Below are 15,325 nucleotides of genomic sequence, written 5' to 3' on the forward strand. Positions count from 1 at the left end.
AACTTCTACTCGGGTCCATAGATAACAGCCTTAAGTGGATGTTGATAGGAGTTAATTCTTCGAGATGTACTTGTTGTTGAAGCCATGATGGGAAATTTGAACGTATAATCAACAAAAGATTGTCTTGTAGTTAAAAATGTCCTGATCGATGATCATATATATGTTGTTTGTTCACATTAAAATACTACGTATGATCAATATTAATTTAAATATATTAATTAAAAATCAAAAGGCATTTAAAACGTACTCAATGTATGATTTAATTTTGGTGCAATTAATCAAAACCTGAACATGTGCGACATTAAATACTTTGTCACCTGACCAAAAAATTGGCAAATCCCTATCGACATCATGACCAAACAAGCAAAATATTGATAGAGCATATGGGTGGCGTATAACACCATCAGTGTCATTTATTATGTTCACTGGTGATAACGTTTGTTGGAATAATGAGAACAAAAGTATTGTTATTTCATGGTGTAGGTAAGATGAACAAATTGAGCCTTAAACTCTAGCTTTATTTTTCTCCAACGGTTTTGAATAACCCATGAGCCTATAATATAAATGAGATGTACAATAAGCACCATATATATATTACCTTTCAAATGGATACATCAATTTATACTGAACTGGTCCACCAAGCCTAGTTTTACTTGCAAGATGCATCGAGTGGTGCTCCATAGAATCAAAAAACCCAAGAGGGAATACTTTCTCCAACTTACATAGAATCATCGTAATATCATTTTCCATCTTGATGAGATCTTCATCTATGAGCGTTGTAGAATAAATACTCTTGAAATATTGACTCACTTTAATAAGTGAGTTCAATACGTGAGTCGGAAAAGCACTAAAGACAATAGGAAGTAAACACTCTAAAAATACATGACAATCATGATTTTTCATCTCATGTGTCCTCTAATTTTTTACATCAGCACATCTTGCTAAATTAGAACAATAATTGTCAGGCGTCTTCAACTATTTGATCCAACAATAAATAGATTTGGCTTCTTCAACAGATAAAGTGTAATTCGCATAGGGTTTTAGAGTCTTCCCGTTATGCTCCACCAACAACAAATTTAGTCGTCTTCAATATATACCTACCTTTTCTAGCCTTATCATTATCTTTTGTTTTGTCTTTCACATTCATCAAAGGTTTAAATATATTGTCAAAGAAATTTCTCTTGATATGTATAACATTGAGATTATGTCTCAAAAGATTATTTGTTTCAATACGGTAGATCCCAAATAACACATCTTTTTGTCCAATTGTGTAATTGTCTATGATCTTGTGGTTTACAAGTCACGTCACAAACAACTTGTACTTTTGGCATATATTTTATTTTATTCCAAGCTTGTTCCGATGTCAACGAGCTGATTTTATGGCAGCTTAAGACTTCACAATACTCCAACGTTATGATTTTGTGAGGGTATAAGCCGCCACAAATTTCTGCTGATATTTTCAATCAATCAAGTCCATTATGAGGATATTGGTCCCCACAAATTCAAATAACGTTTCCCTCTAATAATTTTATGACCGTTTTTTACTATCACAAATGTTACAATCAGCCAAAATATATATTTTTGATTTGTGAGAGATTTTTCAGTCACAAATAACAACCAATTTGAATTTTAGTATTTTATAGAATTTTTTCAATCACTAATTTGAGGGTTTTTTTCAGCCTCAAAATCTTTTTTAAATTAGTCATAAATTGAGTATTTTCTTGCAGTGTCTTTGATCATAGTATTTGGGCACATGTTTTTAACTTTTTAGGTTGGTATTTTAAAAGTTCTTTATAGCTTAGAATAATATTTTTAGATTATTTCTAAACTGTGGGTTGAAATTGAATTATAATTTTATTATTTGCCTTTTTACTCTTACTCGCTCTGTAGGCCATAACTTAAGCTCCGGATGTTGGATTAGCGCATAAGAGCAGGCGTTGGAAAGCTAAAAGTCAGAGTTACAACTTTTTGTTGGAATAAAATCCCAATGTCGAACTTTACTGGCCTAAATTGCAGACTTCGTAATCTGAACTTTTGTGATAATTTTAAATAGCGGGCCACTTGTTTTTAAACCCTAAAGCCCAAAATCGAGTACTATATATTGAGAGTTTTCTTTCTTTTCTACAAATGAAGTATTAGGATTCAGATTGCTACAAGAAATAAACACTTTTTATTTTAATTTCATGGAAGACTAATTTTATAAGATTAATCCACGAGTTCAGAGTTTCATCAACACCTTGAGATTCAAGTTACACTGTCAATTTTGCTTCATGATTCTATATCTGTTTATTTGATTATATTGATATTCTGATTGCTTAAATTGAATTTCAATAGGATCGATTAAATTCATTTGACAGAATTTGGTTTCAAATTCTAATTTAATTGAATTATAATTTTGCGACTCTTGATCGTTAATTGTAATATTTTGATGATTGTGATGCTTAATCCAGTCAAAGAAACCGAATTCACATAGGATTGATTACGCTTTGTTTGATCAATTCTATAGTCAAATAAGAGTAGAGTAACGAATTAGAAATTAAACTCATTGATATAATATGTGATAGGTTTGAAAGTCGAATAAGTGGATTAATCGTTTTGCTCATCTGTTAAAACAAAAATCTAAAAAACCCTCTTTCTAATTTCAACTTTCAATTCGGATAATATTATTATATCAGAAGTCCTTGCAAAACGACTCGAGTTATTATCTCTATTTATATTTTATAAATTCTATTTGACTCGTGTGCGACAGCGGATCAAATTGGCGATGTTACTAAGGACTCTCTGATAACAATATCAACCAGTTTTAGAGTATTACTAACCATCCTAACAATTGTTTCATCGTGTTTTGTTGCTCTACAGGTCAGATTGGCTTGTGCTAGCTCTTAGGAACGTTGCTAGTAAAAAAAAAAACCCGGTTTTCAGGCACTGTCTCGGATTGCCCCAAAATTTCGCCAGAAAATCATAAAAAAATCAAGGAATATACCCAAATTTTAAATTCCTTCGTTTAGACTCTTTTTTCAATTTTTTGAATTTTTCATATTCTCCAAAAATTCCAAAAAAAAAATTGTGTTGCCTTTATTTGATTTTTAGAAATTTTTGGAGGTATTTTTATATTTTTTGGATTTTATTTGATAGGGTTTTCAAATTTTCACTTCAATTTTAGAAATAGGGACATTGTTGGAATTTTCAGAATTGTAATTTTGCATTGCATTGTTATGATGATGAATGATTAGGGCTAGTTCTGTAAATATGCTTTCCCTTGAACCTGAAATAGATAGGACATTTTATTTACGTCGTAGACTTAATCGAACTGTTAGTGCTAACGAGTCAAAGTCAGATAGTGAAAGTGATAACTTGCTGCAAAATATGGCTCATGCAAATAATAGAACCTTAAGACAACTTGTTGCACCAAATGTCAATTATAATGCATTGTGTATCACATATCCTGAAGTTACTGTACCATTTGAACTTAAATCTGGTTTAATACACTTGCTTCCAAAGTTTAATGGTCTTGCAGGTGAGGATCCCCACAAACACTTGAAAGAATTCCATGTTGTGTGTTCTACCATGAAGCCTAAAGGAGTCAAAGAAGACCACATTAAGCTGAGAGCCTTCCCATTTTCACTCCAAGATGTTGCCAAGGACTGGTTATACTACCTTTAACCAGGTTATGTTACAAGTTGGAATGATCTCAAGAAATCGTTTCTAGAAAAATTCTTCCCTACCTCAAGAGTTGCTTCAATCAAAAAGGAAATATGTGGCATTAGGCAGATTGACAAGGAATCATTACATGAGTATTAGAAGAGATTCAAGAAATCAGTGTCTAATTTTTGAACAATTGCTCATCCAGTATTTTTATGAAAGTTTGCTACCTATGGATAAAAGCATTTTGAATGTTGCTAGTGGGGGAGCACCTGTCGGTAAGACCCTAAAAGCGACAAAGGCTTTGATTGAGAACATGTCCCTTAATTCTCAACAGTTTACAACTAGAAGCAATCCAGCAGTGTTGACAAGGGGTGTGAATGAAATTCAAGCTTCTTCGCACAAGAATTTAAAAGGAAGACTTGATGAGCTTACATTTTTAGTAAAAAAATTGGCAATAAGTAAAACCCAAGCAGTGGTATGTGGTATTTGCACTTCTCTAGAGCATCCTACAAATTCATGTCCTACATTGCAAGCATATCCAATTGTTGATGCTCCTCAAGCATATGCAGCAAATATTTACAATCCTCAAGCCAACTATGATTTGTCATCTAACAGGTACAATCCTGGTTGGAAAAACCAGCCCAACTTGAGATGGGGGAATTCATCTGCACAAAAACAACCTAGGCAGCAGCAGCAAAATATTCCTCAACAGCAAAACAATTCCCCTTCGTTAGAGGACCTCGTTAAGTAGATGGTTGTCCAGAATCTCCAATTTCAACAAAGAACAGATTCCACCATTCAAAATTTGGAAACAAAGATTGGTCAGCTAGCCACTTCAATTATTCAATTGCAGACTCACGGGTCAAACCAACTGCCTGAACAGCCAGTAGTAAATCCAAATGCTTCCAATGTCAGTGCAATTACATTGAGGTCTGGGAAAGCTATTGAAATACCAAAGGTGCCTGAAACTGCTGTGAAAAATAACAAGGTTGTCGAGAACACTTTGATACCGGTAATTGTTGATGTTGAGCAAAATATACCACTTCCTTTTCCTCAAACGAAAATGAAGACTAAGAAAATGGATGAGGCAGATAAAGACAATGAGATTCTAGATACATTTAGGAAGGTGGAAGTGAATATTCTCCTCCTTGAAGGAATTAAACAGATTCCAAGATATGCAAAATTACTAAAAGATCTGTACACACACAAGAGAAGGTTAAAATATAATAAAAGAGTAAATATGGGGCGAAATATTTCAGCCCTCATTCAGCCCATGCCTTAGAAATGAAAAGATTTAGGAACTTTTCTTATTCCATGTACCATAGGCAATAGTCAATTTGAAAATGCTATGTTAGATTTAATAGCTTCCATTAATGTTATGCCTACACCTATTTTTAACTATCTTGCTTTTGGACATTTACAGAGTACATGTGTTACCATTCAATTGGCGTACAGCAGCAATGTTCGTCCTGCTTAACTTGTGGATGATGTACTTGTTCGAGTTAATAAATTGATATTTCCTGCAGATTTTTACATTCTAGACATGGAAGGAGATAATAAGTCCAATAGGGCGCCTGTCACCTTAGGCAGACCATTCTTGAAAACTGTTAGAATAAAAATTTATGTGCATGTCGGAACTTTATCCATAGAATTTGATGATAGCATTGTAAAATTTAACATCTTTGATGCTATGAAACACCCCATGGAAGAGCATTCTATTTTTCACATTGAATTGCTTATTGGTTTGGTTGATGACACTTACCCCGATATGTTTGCTACTGATTTTCCTTCATTGTCTGGTTTTGATGATACTTATACTTGTGAATTATGTACAGATACTCAATTGTGCTTTGTGTGTGCTGAGATCGAAGCTGCCTTGCAAGTTAATCGTTGTGCTGATATTGATATTTCTACTAACAAAATTGATTTTGCAGACTTAGCTTTGGCCATTGGTGTTGTACCTTCCATTGAACAGCCACCAACTATAGAGCTTAAACCACTTCCTGAAAATTTGAAATATGCATATTTAGAATGAAGTGGCAAGTTACTTGTGATTATTTCAGCCAAACTTGAAGATGAACAAGAAGAAAATTTGTTGCATATTTTAAGAAAATACATGAAGGCAATCGGATGGACCTTGGCTGATATTCTTGGTATTAGCCCATCCATGTGTATGCATAGGATACTACTGGAGGATGAGGTAAAATCAGTTTGGCAGCCCCAAAGGCGACTTAACCCATTAATTCTGGATTTGTAAAAAAGAAGTGACCAAGCTCTTGCAAGCAGGCATTATATATCTCATCTCTGGTAGTCAATGGGTGAGTTCGGCGCAGGTAGTCCCTAAGAAAACAAGACTCAATGTGGTTAAAAATGAAAATAATGAACTTATCTCCACACGAGTGCATAACAGTTGGAGGGTATGCATCGATTACAAGAGACTAAACCAGAGAACTAGAAAGGATCAATTTCCTTTACCATTCATTGATCAGATGCTTGAACGGTTGGCTGGTAAGTCACATTATTGTTTTCTTGATAGTTTTTCTGGTTATTTTCATATCCATATTGCACTAGAGGACCAAGAGAAGACCATGTTCACTTGCCCTTTCGGCACATTTGCATGTAGGAGGATGCCATTTGGCCTATGTAGTGCTCCTGATAATTTCCAACACTGCATGATTAGTACTTTCGCTAATTTGATAGAAAATTGTATAGAAGTTTTCATGGATGATTTTACTGTGTATGGTTCCTCCTTTGATGCATGCTTGAACAAATTAGATAGAGTTTTGCATTGATGTATTAAAACTAGCATTGTGCTTAATTATGAAAATGTCATTTTATGGTTGAACAAGACATAGTTTTGGGACATGTGATCTCTAAAAATGGGTTAGAAGTGGATCCTACCAAGATTGATGTGATTTCTAATTTGCCTTACCCATCTTGCATCCGTGAGATTCATTCTTTTCTTAGCCATGCACGTTTTTACAGGCGCTTTATCAAGGGTTTCAACAAGATAGTTCTTCCGCTGTCAATTTTGTTGCAAAAAGATGTCAGTTTCACCTTTGATGACAAATGCAAAAAGGAGTTTGATTTCTTAAAGGCAACACTGACCTCTACTCCCATAATTTAGCCACCCAATTAGACCCTCCCTTTTGAAATCATGTGTGATGCATCTAAATATGCAATGAGAGCAGTCCTTTCACAAAGGGTTGGTAAGGTTGCCCATGTTATTTATTATGCTTCTAGGACTTTAGATTCTGCACGGGCTAATTATACTACCACTGAAAATGAACTTTTGCCTATTGTTTTTGCACTTGATAAGTTTAGATCATATTTTCTAGGTTCGAAGATAGTTGTTTTTACTGATCATGCAGCTTTGAAGTTCTTGCTGAAGAAATCAGAAGCAAAACCGAGATTGATCCGGTGGATGTTGTTACTCCAATAATTTGATTTAGAGATTAAAGATAAGAGTGGAGCTGGAAATTTGGTGGCAGATCATTTGAGCAGTTGACTTCTCTGATGAGCAATTTCTAAAGTTGCGTGAGGTAACTCTTTGATTTGCTGATTTAGTTAATTATCTAGTTGTTGGAGTATTTCCTACAGATGCATCCAGAATACAAATACACAAACTTAACAGTGATGCCAAATACTATGTGTGGGATGATCCATATTTATGGAAATTCTATAGTGATTAGGTCATTAGGCGATGTGTTTCCCACCATAAGGCTCAAACCATTCTTTATTTTTATCATGCCTCTCAAGCTGCGGGGCATTTTTGTCCTCTGTCGCACACGAGTCAAATGCAATTGATAAAATGTAAATAGATGTAATAACTCGAGTCGTTTCGCAAGGACTTATGATATAATAATATTAACTTAATTGAAAGCTGAAATTAGAAATGGGTTTTTTTTTCTAATTCTTGTTTTAATAGATGAGCAAAATGATTAATCCACTTATTCGAGTTTCAAACCTATCATAGATTCTATCAATGAGTTTAATTTATAATTCGTGATTCTATTCTTATTTGACTATAGAATTGATCAAACAAGCGTAATCAATCATATGTGAATTTGGTTTCTTTGACTAGATTAAGCTTCACAATCAACAAAATATTACAATTAACGGTCAAGCGTCGCAAAATTATAATTCAATTAAATTAGAAATCGAAACCAAATTTTGTCAAATGAATTGAATCAATCCTATTGAAATTCAATTTAAGCAATCAGGATATCAATATAATCAAATAAACATAGATAGAATCATGAAGCAAAATTGATAGTGTAACCTGAATCTCAAGGTGTTGATGAAACTCTAAACTCGTGGGTTAATCTTATAAAATTAGTCTTCCATGAAATTAAAATAAAAAGTGTTTATTTCTTGTAGCAATCTGAATCCTAATATTTCATTCGTAGAAAAGAAAGAAAACTCCCAATATATAGTACTCGATTTTGGGATTTAGGGTTTAAAAACAAGTGGCCCACTATTTAAACTTATTACAAAAGTCCAGATTATGAAATCTGCAATTTGGGCCCAGTAAAGTTCGGTATTAGGCTTTAGTTCAAACACAAAAGTTGTAGCTCTAACATTTAGCTTTTCAACGCCTGCTTGTATACACCAATCCGATATCTAGAACTCAAGTTATGGCCTACACACGAGCAAGAGTCAAAATGAAAATAATAAAATTATAATTCAATTTCGACCCAAAGTTTAGAATACCAAACTAAAAACATGTGCCCAAATGCTATGATCAAATTCCCCCACACTTAAACATTCGCACTCCGAACAAAGCAATGCATGTGATTCCAAATATTCTTATGAATGCAAAGTGGTGAGAGAAAAATATATATATTTCTAGCTTAAGGCAATCATGAATAGTTTTTTATCGCAACCAAGCCAAACAAGAGGTCAAGTTAACTAAAGAATGCATCATAAGTGATAGAGTCCTCCCAGGATATAAAATTCTCTCAAAGTGTTTAAGTTACTGTTTACACTCAAAGCACATCATGAAAGCTAGCACTACCATAGGTTTGACAAGCCTCTATAATCTATATTTAAAACACATGCACATAATGATCAAAAGGTCTTTCTTCAGGTTGTAATGTGGCCAAGGTCAGGGTGAGATAACCCTAAGGAGACTATGGTTGAAAATCAAAGAGGATAATGGAGTAATGATTAAGAGAAAAAAACAGCATTAACAAGTAACTCAACAAAATATCATTGACTTTTATTTTCACACTCTATTTGTTCACAACACAACTATTTTTCCTCATTTTATTCTCTATATTTTTTTTTTATAACCCTCAAATTTAAACAAACAAGTTGAGCACCCCCACACTTATTGAAAGAAATACTCCTTTATCCCCCAAGATTGGATCAATTCATATTTTTTTTCACTTTTCGGCTTGTAATGAGCTATATAACAAAGAATGAGATAATTAGGCTCAAAGGGGCTTAAACAAATGGATAATTGTAGGGTAGGCTTATTTGGCTAGTAGCTTAATCAAGAAACAAATGTCTAGATCATTTCATTATATGCACGTGGACAAGAGTCAAGTCAAGTTCTGGCATAACTAGCAATCATGAGTGAGATAACACACAAGAAAAAAAAGATGGAAAAATGTATTCCATTCATAATAAGGCTGAGAAGTCTCACAAAATTTAGTGACTTATCACAAATGATACACAATTTAACATTTAATCCAATTTATTTTATCAAGAATGCAAAGATACTATACAATCATGTCAGTCCAAACAAACTCTCAACATTTACGACCATAAAATTTGATGAAAAAGCATGCAGTGCAATGTCCATTTTTATTTTTTTATTTTTATTTTTTTGAAATATAACAAATAAAATCCTAAAATAAGTAAAATCCTGAATAATAAAATCCTTAATAATACCCCCACACTTAAATTACACATTGTTCTTAATGAAAGTAATAAGTATAAAATAAGAGTAAGGAAATAGAGCTCCCTGTTCAAACTTAAGTGTAGGTGGGCTTTTCCAAGGAGAGTTCTTCTATGGTAGCATCTTCAAGCACATAGCTCTCATGGAATAGTTTGAGGCGTTGTCCATTTACTTTGAATACTTTCTCGGTGTGTTCACTTTTTATTTCCACTGCATCATGAGGAAAAATTTTAGTAACAACAAAAGGGTCAATCCACTTCGATTGAAGTTTTTCAGTCATAATTTTCAAACGGGAGTTGAACAATAAAACTTTTTGGCCAATGGAAAATTCATTCCTAGAAATCATCTTATCATGAAAGTACTTAGTTTTCTCCTTATAGATCTGAGAGTTCTCATAAGCTTCAAGTCTAAGCTCTTCAAGTTGTTGCAATTGAAGTTTTCTCTCCAAACCTGCTTTCTCCATCTCAAGGTTACAACTTTTGACCGTCCAATAAGAACATGCTCTATTTCCACTGGGAGGTAGCATGCCTTAACAAACACAAGTCGATAAGAGATGTATGTTGTTCTATGAGCCCAAAGAGCTTCTTCAAGTCGGTTGCTCCAGTCTTTCCTATTTGGCTGCACCATCTTTTCTAAGATCTGTTTGATTTTCCTGTTTGATATTTCAGCTTTCCTATTAGTCTGTGGATGATAAGGTGTAGAAACTTTGTGCACAACCCCATACTTTCGATGCAAAGCGTCCATGGTGTGGTTGCAAAAATGAGTGCCTTGATCACTTATGATGGCCCGAGGTATTCCAAACCTGTAAAAAATATTCGATCTGATAAAACCTGCAACAACTTTAGAATCATTAGTCCTAGTGGGTATTGCTTCCACCCACTTCGAGACATAATCAACACCTAGTAAAATATAGACAAAACCAAAAGATACAGGAAAAGGGCCCATAAAGTCAATGCCCCACACATCAAATACTTCACAGAAAATCATAAGTTGTTGAGGCATCTCACTCCTACGAGTGAATGTTGTTCTTGATATTTGACATTGTTCACAAGTTTTGTAAGTCTCAAAAGCATTTTTAAACAAAGTGGGCCAAAAGAAACCTAAGTCTAAGACTTTTCTTGTTGTCCGTTGAGGACCAAAATGTCCCCCAGCTTGAGAGGCATGACAAAAATGAAGAATGGATTGAGCCTCATGGTGGGAAGCACATCGCCTAATCACCTGGTCACTATAGAATTTCCACAGATATGGATCATCCGACACATAGTATCTGACATCACTTTTAAGTTTGTTTATTTGTGTTATGGATGCATCTGCAGGAAAGACTCCAGTAACTAGATAATTAACTAAATCAGCAAACCAAGGAGTTACCTCACGCAACTGTAGTAGTTGCTCATTAGGAAGTCATCTTGAATGGGGATGAGGTCCTCATCCATTTCTATTCTGCTCAAATGATCTGCCACCAAATTTTCAGCTACACTCTTATCTTTAATCTCTAAATCAAATTCTTTGAGTAACAACATCCACCGGATCAATCTCGATTTTGTTTCTGGTTTCTTCAGCAAGAACTTCAAAGCTGCATGGTCAGTAAAAACAACTACCTTCGAACCTATCAAATATGATCTAAACTTATCAAGTACAAAAACAATAGCTAAAAGTTTCTTTTCAGTGGTAGTATAATTAGCTTGTGCAGAATCTAAAGTTCTAGAAGTATAACTAGTTAAAAGTGTCTTCATTTTACTATGATGATGTTCAAATGTTATTGGTTAAAAGATTATTATCTTTCGTGTAAAAGAAGATTCAAAATCATTTTAAAAAAACAATTCAAAACCATTTAAAAAGAGTTCGCTAGGATAAAAAATGGTTCGGTTAGAAAATATGAACAATTCGATTTTTGCAGAGAAAATACGGTTTGGTTTTAAAAATAGGAATCGGTGCACTAAACCATGAAAATGTTGTTTGGTTCGATTTTACCTAAAACAGTTCGGTTAAGAAAAAAAAACATGAATAGTCCTGCAATTTATGTTGTGTCATTTACAATCTCTGTTTTAAAATAAAAATAAAAATTGGGTTCGGGACTTGGAAAATGGGCATCTCTTATGTTGTGTCCTTTATAAATTATTTTTCTTCAATGTGTAATAGAACTATTTTTTTCTAAACAACTGCCACTAAAATCCATTTATTGTTTAGTGATACATTCATGGAAAATTGAACAGAAATTCAATTGCAACTAAAAATCCTTGATTTTTCGCCTCTTACTAAATTGGATTTAATGGACATGCATGTGTAAAATATTTCATATAGTCATGTAAGCCTTTATTGTAACTGCTCTTAAAAATAACTAATAAAATATATGTAAATTATACTTTTCTCTCAGGTAATAATAAATAAAAAATCAATAAAAAAATTAATCGCTTCTTTATGCTATAGATAAAGAATATAATTTATTATAATTTATAATAATCAGTTGAAATTTTCATTAAAAAAATGATCAATTTAAATTGAAAACGATTTGTAGATGTCAAAAACAATTGATAATGAGTTGTAGTACTTTTCTTTGTTCATTTTCAAGTTAAATGTATTTGATCAAAACAACAATAAATATTGCAATAAATATTTTGTATATATCTTCTTTATTTTTGTCTTTAGATTAAATGGTAAAAAAATTCGCACTCAAGTGCAAGGTCTCGAGTTCCAATTAGGATATGATATTCAACTTAACAATATCGGCATTTGATTTAATGTTTGTTAAGCAGACGCAACCTTAATGTTTGTTGGACGAAATTACTTTGCTTCGAGGTTTCGAACATCCATTGCGACACTGACGCAAACGTCCGTGTTTAGTCGACGCTTTGACATACTTTTGTTATAGTGTGATCTAAGTCATAAAAGTTATATATCTCCTATATTTATCAAGAACAAATGTTTGTCTTGTATTTTTTTTATGTATTAGTGTCAAATATTTGTCTCGTATTTTATTAATATTTAACAAATACAAAGATGTATCTAGTATTTTTCAATATTTATCTCAATGAAAAAGATTTGTCCCATATTTTTTTGTATATTAGTGACAAATATTTGTCATGTATTTGTTTATGTATCAACAATAATTATTTATGTTGTGATTTTAATATTTTTCATAAATAAATATTTGTCTTGTATATTTTATATGTATCAGTTACAAATATTTATCTCATGTATTTTTGTAATATTTATTGATGAAAAACATTTATATCGTGTTTTTTATATACAAATATTAAATACGTGTCCTATTAATTTTTATAATTAACACTAATAAATAGTTGTCCTGTGTTTTTTATGTATTCATTATAAATATCTATTCGAACTTTTTTTTTAATATTTATCAATAAAAAATGGATTGATAATTAAAAGTAGTTTTCTGTATTTAGTTTGAATGAAAAACTGAATTTTTTTTTTAAAATGAGTAAATGAACTTTTTTTTAAAATGAATGATAAAGTTATATTATATTACATATTATTTTACCGTCTGATTTGACACAGTGCATTGGGCAATGAAAAACAAGTAAATAGAAAGCAAATAAACAAATGTTTTGGTTACAAGTTTTGTTGCATATTTGTTGTATGAATTTTACAACTATAGAGTTGATTATTTGTAACAACACATTAATTATGAAGGAAAAAAAGAAGGGAAAAAGAATATTACATTACAAAATCAAAACATAGAGTTTGTTGTACCTCTATTGTCAACTTCCTTTCAATATGAGTTGAAAAGGCTTGACAAAATTGCAACCTGCAAAATACACACTTAAAGGTCAAATTTTAATCAACAAAATCAAGAAAAATAGCAACATGAAAAGAAAATTATGGTAAAACAAATCAACAACAAAAGAACTCATTGCAACATTTTATTAAATATGTGGTGTACATTACAAAATCTATTTCATTTCATTGTTTTAAAATGTTTATCACTTCCAATTTGTTACATTTCAAAATCAACAAAGGATTTTGTTTTTTTTCTTGAGTGAGTTGTAAAAAATGTAAATAAGGATAATGATGGTGGCGTCTGAACATCTACATTGCTTATATTATTATATTTAGATTATTAAATATTTTAGTTTTATTGAATATCGTTGTAAAATTAGTTTACACGGAAAGTGTATATATCTTTTTTTCTATTAAATTTTGAATGATTTTCTTGACCAAAATAAAAAATTTGAATGACTTCTAATCTAACTCATATGGAGCATTTGTATTATGTGAATTTATTGAGAAAACCATCATTTTGGGTTCTAAAATTATAAGTATAGGTCCATTTGGGATCTCAAATTAATAAAATATCAAATTGTTCTCTTAAATTGTCTGATGTCATTCAAAATGATTCTTGAACTTTCTAACCCGTTGGCAAAAAGTGTTGGATCTGTGTTGGTGACAATTGCTGCAAGACTTTAATAGTGAAGTTGCTGATGAAGATTATATGTAACAAATTCCAAAGCGTGTTGTTACACTAGCCTTTAGGTTCGATTCGCTCCCACCAATCGGATGCAAATGAGATAACCAGCGAATCCCCTTCAGGGTACTTTAGAAACCTTGATATAATTTGCACTATCACACCAAGAATATCTTTCAATAGTATGTTACAAAATAATGTTACCTATTCTTTTCTCATGCATTAGAAAAGAATAAGTTGACTTAGTATATGAGAATGAGTGAAAGAAAATGGATGGCAAATACTTGAATTCGTTATTTGCATTATATCCAAAGTGACCTTATTTATAGGAAAAATAATGTCACTTGGAAAATAGTTGCAATTTTTCTTCTGCCACTGTTTACAAAGGGCTATATACATATAACGTTCAGTTATTTACTGAAGCATTGCACTGGTCTGGTGGCAAAACAATACATCTGTTTCGCGAGCATGTCCTGGGTTCGTTGCGCCTTTTCAAAATTTAATTTATGCAAAATGTAACACATGTAGGAATCGAAGACAGGACATACCAAATTTACTTATAGAACACAACCAACAATTAAATCATGTCAGTTACCACCAATTATACATACATATATTATCCAATATTTTGGAAATATCTCACAATCCTCCACCATTTTCAAAATATACTTAGTCCCATAATTTTGGAAATATCATGGTTTCAGATAATGGTATCTTACGATTTGAACCACTACTTAGTAAACTATGGGTTCCACTTATCCCGAATAGATTGGTAGACAAGCTTTGAACTAATTATTCATTAGAACAAGTGTGCACAACTTACACATGAAATCTCGGTACTATCGAAAGAATTATAAATATGACACATTTGTTAAGGCCTTGTGTCATCTACCCTTTTCATAAGAATTTAAGAGTCAAGCCCTTTAACTCTTCGAAGCGACCTCACTTCATCCTCACATAGGTAGACTATATCAGAAATACACCCATAATATGTATTTCAGCAAATTTATGCTATATGTCTATTAGGAGTAAAACTCAACCTTCCAACTTTATACTTATGGTCCAAATACTTTCAATCTTTGGGATGTATCTATATTCAAGTATTTGCAATCATTCTAATAGTGTACTTTTATCATTGAACTCAAGACTTGATGTTACTCAAGTGTGAGTCGATTTTCCACCATTGATGATTAATTAGATATTGGCTTGAGTCTCATCCCCAATGATGTCTTCAACACCATGTCCCTTGTCAGACCTTTCGTCAAAGGATCTGCAAGATTCTTTTCAGTTCTTACAAACACTATGGATATTACTCCATTTAAAATTAAATCATTTACATAGCTATGTCT

Source organism: Cicer arietinum, chromosome 5 (assembly GCF_000331145.2).
Source record: "Cicer arietinum cultivar CDC Frontier isolate Library 1 chromosome 5, Cicar.CDCFrontier_v2.0, whole genome shotgun sequence".
In the NCBI taxonomy this organism is placed as follows: domain Eukaryota; kingdom Viridiplantae; phylum Streptophyta; class Magnoliopsida; order Fabales; family Fabaceae; genus Cicer; species Cicer arietinum.